At 40.2% G+C, this 12,176-nt stretch overlaps 1 protein-coding gene across 1 annotated transcript in view; it reads left to right on the top strand.

Moving 5' to 3' along the window:
- LOC306737399 (zeta-sarcoglycan-like) overlaps positions 1-12,176 on the top strand; it is a gene marked incomplete at both ends in the record, with an annotated part of 307,646 nt that overhangs the window by 214,388 nt on the left and 81,082 nt on the right. The window lies entirely within an intron of this gene.

Here is a 12,176-nt window from a genome sequence, read left to right as displayed (position 1 = left end):
AAACTAAAATACTTGCTTTGATTAAAAAAAAATATATATATATATACACACACACACACACACACACACATTGGCATAAGTGGTTTGTATGATATATTATACGCTAAGATTAGAAAGCTTGTGTTAGAAAGTTAAACAGGTCATGATTCTGACTCTAACATCTATTATATATTACTGTGAAAACCCCTCCTTCAAACAACTGGATTTATGCAAGGTCCCTGCCAAAAATCTAATTTCACAAAACCACATTTTGAAAACATTCTGATACCGTAACCCACTTTTCAATTGTACTGAGTAGAGTTTGAACGCTCCATACTCATAAGTCAAGGTAACTGTTGGCAGATGAGCCAGTCACTGCGATTACTCTGAGCAGCATGGGAATGAATTACAATAACTGTCTGATCAAGTTAGTTGTTCCAACAGTTGTCCAGGTGGTTCCTCCACGGCTAATTCTGGTCCTGCAGTTTTCCCAGATTGTGAGCTATATATCTGTGTACCAGCATATGATAATGACCAATAATCATGCTGCGGCAACAGCACACGTGTGTAAATGTGGAATCGGTTTTCATCGGAAGCAGACCGATCAGCATCTCTAGAAAATGTTCGACCCCATACAGCTGTGGTGTTATTTTACTTTACTGTAAAAACTATTTTAAGTTTAGAAACATTTCCGCTCAATCTCAGCTCAATGCTCAAATTTTATTTTTGTAAAACAAAAAATAAAATGCTAATATCTCTTCTTGTGATCCTTACTGTCTTTCGGTCAATGCTGTTGAGACCTGTTCCCTAAACGTAGTTTTGCATGTGCCTCTACCACTGAACCTGAAACACCATTTGCATTGATGTTTTGCCCAGCAGAGGATTCTGCTGAGAAGTTCATAAGAGCATTTAAGCATGATTTATGCTTGCTGCATTCGCACAGCATGCCATGCAGCAGGTCTTTCACCTGTCTGGGCACATCCAACATTTTATAACATATTATAACATAGTATACATATGGTGTACTGTTTTATTATACTGTCAGAAACCCTTTCCAATATATAATATACATATAATAATATATAATACACTGTATATGTCTAGCAGTTAAATATGGAAAAACTCAGAAAACTTGATTTAATAGTAATGAATGAAAACAACAGAGATAACACCAGGAGGAATGGGAATGTACTGATACCTGCATGAGCACAGCAAAGATGATGGGATGGCATAATGATATAAAAGGACAGGAGGATGGTGAAGATAAAAACAAACAAACACACAAAGCAAAAAAAAGGATGACTGGAGGTAAAATATATGGAGAGAGAATTAAGGTTGAGACAGATGATGAAGAGTGAATATGGAATGAAGTGAGACGAATAGTGTTTTAGGCCAAGTGAAGCTGTTAAGGAGATAAAAAAGGGAAGGAAGAGGGCTGCTAGAGGAGCTGAAAGGAGGCTCCACAAACACGTGTTTTGACATGTTATGAGTGGAATAGATGGGTGAGAAACTGCTTTAAACTCAGATCTAAAATGTTGCCTACATTAAGTATTCCTTCTTTACTGGACAGTGTAAAGCAGTGGATCGGGCGAAGATGTTACAACGGTTTTCAGCACGATTCAAATTAACATTACCAGACAGTTATTGAGACCACTTGTGTAGAGGAGGGATACTGTAGATTCAGCTCCCCCTGTTTTCAAGCAGACATTAGTGGTCACTACTCCAGCTGTTGCTACTTTATTATTTCCCCCCCCCCACTTTATGGTTTGCTGTTTGCCGCAGTTTGTTCGCATTGACGGTGTACAAGCCAAATTCTGTTAACAGCCTCACAAATGTTTTGGTTCAGTCTTGAAAGCCTTGAGAATTCAAGCTCCCACACGTCTGACGCTTCCAATATTTTAGAGTTTGCCTTTCATCTCGAAGTCTTCGACTGAGACACTTTGTACAAACTTGATTAAATGAATTCAGTCAGTTAAGAGTAGTAAGTGAGAAGTCTGCTGTCAAGCAATGGCAGTATCAAAAAGGTGATTTGAGAAAGAGTGTCCCTGCAACCAAGGGACATCCTTGAGCATGGAGCCCTGAATGAGTACCCATGGAAATGGACATGCTAGTTCCAGTAATACGTTAACACAAAACACATTATTCGTACATGCTTGTATCTATTTTAACTGTCTATGTCACCAATAGTAGCAACATATTAGAGCCAATACAATAAATACATGGTAAGTGATGCAAAAGGATGAGAAACTACTCTGTGCATGTGTTTCCTTGTTGTGGGTTTGTTTACTTCCACACTGTGTTATAACAGCGTGCGTGTCTGTCTCTGTATACTGTGTACAATATGTACTGTGTGTATTCAACAAGTGTGTGATTGTCAACCATTATGTTTACAAGTCTGTGTGATAATGCGTGTGTGTGAGGGTTGCATGCGCCTGTCTCCTGTTAGTGTCTGTTTATATTTTTTTGTCTGAGCAGATATTGATGTTTTGTGCCTGTGTGGAAGCCAATGCATATTTGTGTATGTGCAGGTTTGCGTGTATTTGAGTGTGTGCATGAGGCAGCGCATATCTTCTCACATGAAGCCAAACAGCAGGTCGCCCTCGCATATCCTAAATGGCAGGTATGCTCATATTTTTATATCCACAGTGACTGCGCTTTGACTATGAAGCATGGTTCAATTGGGCTGGGAGCTTTGCTGAATCAGAGGTATCCACCAAACTCCTTGAGGACGGAGAATCTATCGCATGTACTGTGAGGAGACATAACCACTGAGTTGAAAATGGGGGAAAGAAAATTATTGAAAGTACGGTTAATTCACAGCAATATAAATACCACTGCACCCAAAATAATTGTTATCTATTTAACAACAAAAATATTGAACCAACAAACACCAGTGTAATGTTGCATTCACACAGAATCGGGCATAACAATATGAATGAGTTAGTTTTGTTCACAATAAGTTGAAATAAATATGTTAAATATAATTATTTTGTGTTTATTATTATATGTAGTTATCTGTATGTACCCATACAATGCTGATGTATCTTGATATTATGTTATACAATAACTGTATCCTTGCGTGAGGGAGCTACAAAACATCCGGTTGTAAACATTTTGTCGCGGGGGACGGCAAAAAGTTAACATATTTTAACTGTGTACAGCAATGCCATGCACCGTTGCCGGTGTTCTCTTCTGGCCTCACCTAACTGCACCGTCCTCGTCTTGTACTCTAACATAACATCTGTTTGCCATCTTTGGCCTGCCTGATTCCATTTGAACGCAGCATAAGTCCTGTTTAGAAATGCTTGCAGTGCTTACTGTAACAAGTTATTATTGGTGTACATCAGCGGGCACCAGAAGAAACTAAAACACAAACAGCTGACTGTGGCGAAAGGTCGTGGACTGTGATGGTTATAGACTTACAGCTTAACCAGAGACCGAGTTACATGGACACACACTCTAGGAACCCATTGAAAGGACACAATGTAATTAGCCAAGACAATGCTGAAAAAAAAGAGACACAAACATACTCACCAATCCAAAGAGGATCCCTTAGGTCTGGCTAACTTCAACAGGGAGAGTGATGGTGAAGTGGAAAATAGGGATACACACAGAACATTGCAAGAGAAAGAGAAACCTTCAAAGACAGGAAGCATTGAGCGACAATAATGAAATGAATGGAGAAAGGAGAGAAGGTAGACCACAATATGTTGATGCTGTAGCACTGACTTGCAACTCACTTATTAGATAAAGTGAGGCCGAACACAAACGGATTTTAATATTGTATGTATTACAGACTAAGTCTGAGATTTCATCTGTTTCGACATATATGTTTCACTAAAGAGGATGAGATAAGCGTAACAGTACACAAAAAATTTGGGAAACTACAACTCAAAGGTGTTGTTCCCAGCCTCAGGGGGCCGTAAAGAACCAATTACGGTTTGGTGCACTGGGAAATTTGCTACTTGTCGTACACTTGATTTATGCCTCACAGGAAGTGTCTTTTTTTGTTTTACAAGAGAAGACTTTTAAACCAGTTAGGATGAGGAATAACTGGTTTACCTAAGGATTCAGGGATAATTTATTGTCATCCTGCAACACAGGGTTGTACAATGGAATGCAGTCGTGGCCTTTTCAAATAGCCCTAGTGGTTGCAGAGATACACCCTTTTTAGTTTGGGTATGCAATTTTCGAGCAGAGGCCTAAAAATAGGTTGTTTTTCAAAAGGATAATCCACTTAAAAAAAGTCACCCAAAAAGCTCTTCACTTCACATTGAGAGAAAACTAACTTTAGGATATACAAGTATGTAGGAGAATGGAGAAGATGAAGCTGGCATTCATCCCACGCAGTGTATGTCCTATTAAAAAACATTGCATCCACACACATTCACATTTTGCATAATCAGGGCCATCCCCCAGCAATGCATTGTAAGAAAGGTAAATTAAACATTGTGACTCCCAGAGAGCTAAATATAGAACTCTGCACATAAACCACACAAACAACAACAATGACACCCTGAGAAATGATATTGGGAGGGGAAAAGACCGGGTGCAGGAAAGAGGAAGATAACTGGAGCAGAAGGGAAGAGAAAGAAGCAAGTCTGAAGGAAATAAAGGGGTCAGAGTGACTCAATCAGACCTAAAAAGGTGGGAGAAAAGGTCTGAATACATGATGAGGAGAGTGAAAAGAGAAATGAAGAAAGAGGGATGAGAAAATAAAGAGAAAAACTAGCTGGAGGAATAAAGTCAGATTTTACACACCAACGTGGGCAGCGGATTTGGGTATTTTTTATTTGAGTCAGTATGTTTTGCAATTTGAACATGCTGGCTTTAATTTCCATATCTGCTGGAAGAGGCACATGGTTCAATCATGCTCGTGTTTGTTTTGTTTAGTTTTACCTGCCTTGCAGGTAAATAGACATTGTGTGAGGTCGAATACATCGACATTGGGAGTAATTTTGGCGGAACAAACCTTACCATGAACGTGTTTGAATTTGTTTTTGAAGTTCTGAGAATTGTTGCTCAGATTGTCGAGTGTGTGTGCTTGCAGTTTATAATCAAAAGAAACACAGCAAACACCGCAGCGTATTAACAGTAAAATCTATAATTGTTTGTTCAACAACCACAGCATAACTGGCTCAATCACCATACCACCTTGGTGCACTTACATACAAGCAAAAAATAAACCAATACAAAATAGTCTTATTTTTTTGCTAAACACTGCACAATAGTAGTGTCACAAAGAGGAGGCAGGTCTGAATCAGATGAACAAACATGAAACCAGCAGGCAGAACATCAGCCTAAAAATGGTGAGAGAGCATGCATGACATAAGCGTAGCTTGAGCATTTGGCAGCAAGGCAACATAGATGATTGGTCAAGGAAGTACTGAGGCACACTGAGGCACCAAGCAGGAAAAAGGAATGTAGTGGAGAAGTAAGTAAGTAAGTAAGTAAAGTTCATTTATATTGCACTTATCACAGACAAAGGCCACTAAGTGCTATACAGGAGTCGAGAAAACAACAAAAAAGAAGAAGCACAGCGAGGGACTCGATAGACATTCAGAGACATAGGGAAAGCTTTGATTGACACAAGATCTGGAGAAATGACTGTGGAGGATAAAGCTGGTGAGCAGTGTTGCATATTGTGGACGGATGATATTGAAACAGATGTGGCACAAATCAACAAAAAAAGGCGTGGCAGCAGATAAAGAAGGCTGAGAAAAATGTGCTTTACCAGTTGATCGCCCAGGCTGGTTGATCAATAGGCAAGTCTGAATCACACAAGCAGACACTTTGCATGATACGCTTTAGGCAGTAATGACGGTATAGTAGCAAGTAAGCAGTGAGGGCTGGAACACTGTGGTAAGATGAAATATGCGTCCATATCCTGAACGACTCCGAAGCATTTTCTGATCTGTCAGCATTGTGTGTCATTTTGTCATGCTTTGGAAAAAACTAAAACATTAACTGATTGATGGTTTGTATGTAAGTCAGATTTTTCGTTTACCCATTCATCATATGGATTACTCCACATTTCAACTCCCCGAATCAGCCGTTCCTCGTCCACTACAGGCTTTCAAAGCAAGCGACAGGGATAAATAGAAATAGGGCTCAAAAGGGTGCAGTGCTACATCGCAAAAATGACCTTAATATTTTTGAACCAGTGTGTTTTTTCAGACAACTAATATGTTAACAACATTTTTGGTCAGTTTTGACAGCCCTAAAACACATGACTTTGAGGGGCACTTACCAGGACGACGGATGCTGTCGTTCCTTTTGGGAAGACGTTCTCCTTTGGCAAAAAGGCAACATCAACTTCCAAATATTACACAAGTATAAGCAAATGAGCTGTGCAGATTGGTGATGCTGACGTTACTAGGCAGAAGGGTAATTGACTGCTACTGAGTAGACTAGAGTTTCCAGAGAGTTTGTGCATAATTTTCAGAAAGCTTGGACTTTTTTCTTTCTCTTCTTCTTCTTCTACGTCTTACAGTCTGTATATATGGGGGATTTACATAGTATATGTGTGGTATGTACTTGGGAGATGATTCCATTGTAAGCCAGAGGCTGTGGGATTATCCTCAGAGCAGCAGGTTTTGTGGGGGATTTCAAGCTGTGTTTGGTGTATTTTAAAAAGCACACTATGGATGCAGTGTTCCCTCTGTGTCTTGCCCTCGCTGCTCTATTCCCACAAAGGCCTGTCTTTAGTGTCTCTCACACACACACACACACACACACACACACACACACACACACACACACACACACACACACACACACTCTGACTCTTGCCACATAGGCCCTAATTGTCCCCATAGGGACCCAATGACGACCTATCACCACCACAGGAGGCGCAAAGAAAACTTCATTTATTCTGCTCTCTTGCTGTCTCGCTCTATCTTTTTGATTTGACTTTCCTTTTATGTGTCTTTTCCTCCTTTTATAACGCCCTCTCTTCCGCCACCCCCTGTCTATAGCATTTCTTTCTCTCGCTAACGCCTCCTTTCTATGTTGTTTTTGTTCTGTCTTTCTGTCTCACCGCTGTAGTGAAACTGGCTCCCCGGAGACAGGCCTTGTTTTGGGCAATAGACTGCCTGGATAAGAGCTTCACGTCCTGGGAAGGGTAAAACAAATCTCTGGCACAGACAGTGGAGATAGAGTAAATGTATACATAGAAATGGAAGGTGCTCGTATCTAAAATAAGGCATGTGTTCGATGGCGATGTTCATCAAAAGGACAATTTAAACTGGAATAGAGAGTGAGATTAAAAAGCAATGATGAATATAGGAGACTTAAAGAAAAGAAAAGTTAAAATCAACAATAATTGAAGAACTCCTATCCATATTCTGTAGTGCAGCTCCAAGGAAGACCGACGCAATTGGGGGGGGGGGGGGTAGGGTGAAGGTGGGAGGATGCCATAACTTTATTTTTGCTGTTTGTCAGTTTTAGATTTATTACTCCCTCCGACTGCCTCATACTTTCACTGTGCTTCTCCTCTGGGGACCTGAGCTAGCTGAAACTTCTCCAACTCTGGAGCTGTAATTGAATAGCAGAGAGTTCTAATGGAACATTAGGCTGTTCCTGTCTTGGCAGGCCCTATTGATTTTGACTTTGCAGTATTGTAAACAATCCGGGGTAAATGTAACTGTACAGATGCAGACCTTGGTATGGGCAATAATGTCAGGGCTATTGCTGCGAAACTGTGGCAAGAAACTGGTATAGTGTGGCTTAGTTGGTGCTTTACTAGTGTGTTGCCCTGGGTGGCTTGTGCTTGCAACTTTCTCGCAAGAATAATAATAATAGCAGATAATTGTGTTGGTTTGACTTTGTATTCATGTCTGTTGTTTGTGATAAAGAAAAAGATGCCTCACAGTCCTTCTGTCAAGCACACTTGATCTTAATTGCGTGTCACCTGAGGTGCCCGATGCTGGCCGGATTCCTCTCAGAATAATCCATTTTTTTGTAATGCCATTTTCTTTTGTTTGTGGTCACGTCTAGAAAAGAGTTAAATGTTTGAAGCCGCACAGTGATTTTCATCACCCTGAAGGCAATACCTCTAATGTAATACAATCCCAAGATATCACGAACATACTGACAACAGGAAGTCCAATCGCTAAGAATGTTTGTTTTCAATGGCATGTCATCCTCAATGGGTGTGATTTCCCTCATGAAGAGTTTCTAATGGTTCTAATAAATCAATGCATCACTATGTGTGGTGAATTGTCTTTCAGAAAAGAAAAGAAAGACTATGCTGTTGGGATTACAGTGGCTGTGGATAAATGGAAATGCTGCTTGGTGGCATTTGTTCTGGTTGATAATGGCAATAAAGTGTGTTCCAAAAAGGGCTATTACAAACGCATTGTTACGTCCCCTTTTGTCTAGTCGAGGGGATAAGGAGGGACGAACACATGACAACCCAAAGATATGTAAAAAGTAAAAAATAGGAGATTTATTTTCCCTCCAGTGTAAAAGGTTCAGCATAAAGTGGAGAGGTTGGGACAGGTGTGGTCGTTCCAAACAAATGGAAACCTGTGAAGAGAAGAGAGTAACAGTAACAAACACACAATAACACATTTCACAACGAATGCTCTAATGTTTTGGGGATTTTCTCAATTGGGAACATCATAACTCTCCTGTGCTACAGCTACTTATGCTCCTTTTCCTTCTATTACTACGCTTTCTAAAAAATAGATCTAATATAATGCAGTGTATTACAGGAAATGAGAGATATTGCCATAGTTTTACAATGATGCATTACAAGATTATAAAAACATATATGTAAAAAGTTATCCCCATAAACTGACACCATAAGCTTAGTCATGATTTAGTTATACACCTGCTGAACATATGTATCTAAAGTGTTGATGCTAAGATCCGTTCCCTCATTTTCATCAGAAGATCTTATTAAATGATCACACCCAGCTTACTATTCACCAGCTTTAAACGGTTTTAAGAGAACATGAGCTGATGCTTCCCCTCCCACCCCCCCACACTATATTTGATCATTTCCCTTCCCTATAGCTTAAAAGGCATAACTCACCAGTCTACCATAAAAGAGCACTCAACGTGCGGCATCTTCAAGTCCAACAAATGTAAAATGTATTTGATTTAAACAGCATGTCACCTTTAGCGGGTGGCGCTTGCTACATGAGGATTTCTATAGCCTTCAGCCTGTGGAAAGAAATGACTTAGACGCGCTGTCGGTGATAATAAGTGTCGACGTCAGAAGATGAGAGCGCCACCGAGCAGACACATGCAGAGGGCTTGTCAGATGTCTTCGCTTCTTCCGTGTCCCCCAAAACATTAAAAACGATATCAAATAAGAAGTCAGCGCCGCCAGTGAAGTTAGATTGAAGATAATAGAAAAAAGAAGAAAGACTAGTTTGACTGAGAGTGGTTTGCAAAGGTTAGCGAGGCCAGAGGAAGTGGCGGTTATTTGATCATTTCCCCAGAAGCAAGAATAAACCTTCTTTTTGTATTCAACACTGAACTTGAGAATGGTGTGTAGTTGAGCATGTGGGCGTGTATGTGTGTGTTGCTGTCTGCATGGGCAAATGTCCAAAATGCGTGTGTGTGTGCGTGTGTCAGACGTGTTCTCGACCCATGTAAAAATAGTCTTCATTAACATTTAACAGCATTTTTCAGAATGTCAAGAGAATGAAATCCGCATCGGCCCTGGAAGGGAGAGAGGAAACGAGACAAAATGAAAAGGAATATTAATTCCTTGTTCCAAAAGATCATCCATCCCTCCCTCAAGCTGCTGTCTTAGAGGTCAGACCATCCAAAAGCCACAACAAATCCTCATCACAAAACTTGACTGGAGAAAAAAGGGCATGTCATGCCTCACCAGGATAAATCAAATAATTTTGATAACGCTGTCATTAACCTTTTAAGACTCAACTTTTTTTTAAGAATAGCACTGACTATAATACCATTATTCACCCCTAACCTTCCCAATAACCGACTTGTGAGCAGGTGGATTTTAGGAAATTTAAAGGGTACCCCTTCACCAAAGGTCCATCAAAATAAGCGTGCTGCTTCCTTTTACCTTTGAGAGTTTCTGGCACCAAACTGAGAGTGAAGACATTGGTTGCTGAATGTGTCTCCATACATTCTTGTAATGTGGACTACATCCACCTTTAAGTAGATTAAACCCCTTCATCGCGTGTGTCATAGATACAATCAATCTTCTTTGTCTCTCCACGACTGCGCACTGCACTCTTTTACAGGAGACAATGTGTTATAGTTGGGCTGTTTTCTCAACCACAGAAGCTGTGTAGGATGAATTTCATGGAAGAGAAAATACCGGGACATGATTCATTACTTAACACTTGTATGGGGAGGTTTCCTTGCATTATGTAATTCAGCCTTTGTTATTTAAACCTCTACTGTTTTCTTCTCCTTTCCATCCAGGGGGATGCCTTTGAGATGATAAGCCCTCCTTAATAAACTAGTTTAAAAAAAGCAATACCTCCCCTTGAAGACCTTACCTTCCTCGTAACTAATCCTGGCTCGAGGCAGTGTATTCCTCCACATCCATAAATGCTGCATTGCTGGCATAAAGACAGTAGTAACCATTGAGCACAAGGCCATCAGCTGTGTGCCAACACTCCATTTAACGTTTGATTTAGTGAACTACACATACTCAGGGTCGTTGATAGCTGGCTGGGTTTCTTCTTCTTTAGTGCAGTTATATTTTAGACTTTATTACCTCAACCCAAATTTCCTCTATGATTTTGGCTCTGTGTCAGTCCTACAACAAATATTCTTCAGAATATAACAGACATAATTTAAAACAAAAAGATGGAAAGAAGGCTTTAAAGCGTGAAGAGCTGAGTTTTCCCTTTGGATTCAAGTTTGAACACCCACCCCAATCCTTGCTTCTGTGCAGTAATTGGCATGATGATCAGGCGAGCAGATAGCTTTGTACTGACAAATTTATCTTTTAGCCCACAGCTAGTTTCAGTAATAGCATCAGTGGGAAAATGAGGGCCTATATTAGGGAAAAGGACAGAAGAAGATAGAAGTTTCATTCCACAGGCAGAGCTATGCATTCACTGAAGTGTGTTAAAGCATTTGTATAATGTAATCACCATGGCAAATGAAGTGTGTAGAATATATGCTTTTACATGGAAGAGACTCATGTCACAGCATGATAATTGAAGAATTGTTTAAAACTAGTGCCGTATGACAAGACTGGTGGAGCATAACCTCTCGCACACTTATTCACACAGTACGTTGACAGTATAAAGTAATACTACAATTGATATTATACACACACACACACACACACATATTCCATCTATGTGTTTAAATAAATATGCTATATATTTTCTATTTGAAGTGCATATAATTTGACTCTCATAAGAATAGACCAAACTGACATTGAAAGGGGTTTTTAAACACCCCGGCTCACACCTTGTCCCTGCCGGTATTCTGTATGCGCAGGTTGTTTCCAGGGGAGCGGTCTCAATCCACTCTGTGAATTTAATTAAGGGTGGACATTTGAATTAATTAACTAGACGGTAGTGTGGCATTACACTGCTCTGGCCTTATGACATTAAACACACACTCATACACACGTGCTTACATAGACACACACGCTTGCACTGAGGAAACACATACACAGATTAGATTTAATTACCAGTGTGTAGATCATTGGTACAATGTGGTTCAGCCTTAATTAGATATTCTACTCTTCCTCTCTATGTGTGTGTGTGTGTGTGTGTGTGTGTGTGTGTGTGTGTGTGTGTGTGTGTGTGTGTGTGTGTGTGTGTGTGTGTGTGTGTGTGTGTGTGTGAAAGAGAAGAAGTGCAAGACAAAATAAAAGACAGCCCTGTAAGTGGTTCAGTTGCATTTCAGTTACATGAATATGAGTGCACAGTAAGCGGGTTTCATTTTCTGCTGCTCTGGTGTAACATCCACATATTGGCAATTCTTACTTCTTATGCAAACTCAGCTAGAAAGACAAGCCTTTGCAGTTTCAATGCTTGTCTCTACTGAAACTCACAAATTCCCTGAAGGAATATTCTACCAAACACCTGTGTTTTGAGTGTAAGCTCTCATTCCCTGAAGGGGTAACAGGTGGCACTAAATAAATGGTAGTTTGCTGCTTCAAAAAGGATGGGAGCTGGAGTAAACTGGGATTCACAGCAGTAACAATACATGGCAATTGACCCTTCACTAAGCCATGCCCC

The sequence above is a fragment of the Taurulus bubalis genome (genome assembly GCF_910589615.1).
Source record: "Taurulus bubalis genome assembly, chromosome: 6".
Classification (NCBI taxonomy): domain Eukaryota; kingdom Metazoa; phylum Chordata; class Actinopteri; order Perciformes; family Cottidae; genus Taurulus; species Taurulus bubalis.
This window is presented reverse-complemented; position numbering and strand designations above follow the sequence as displayed.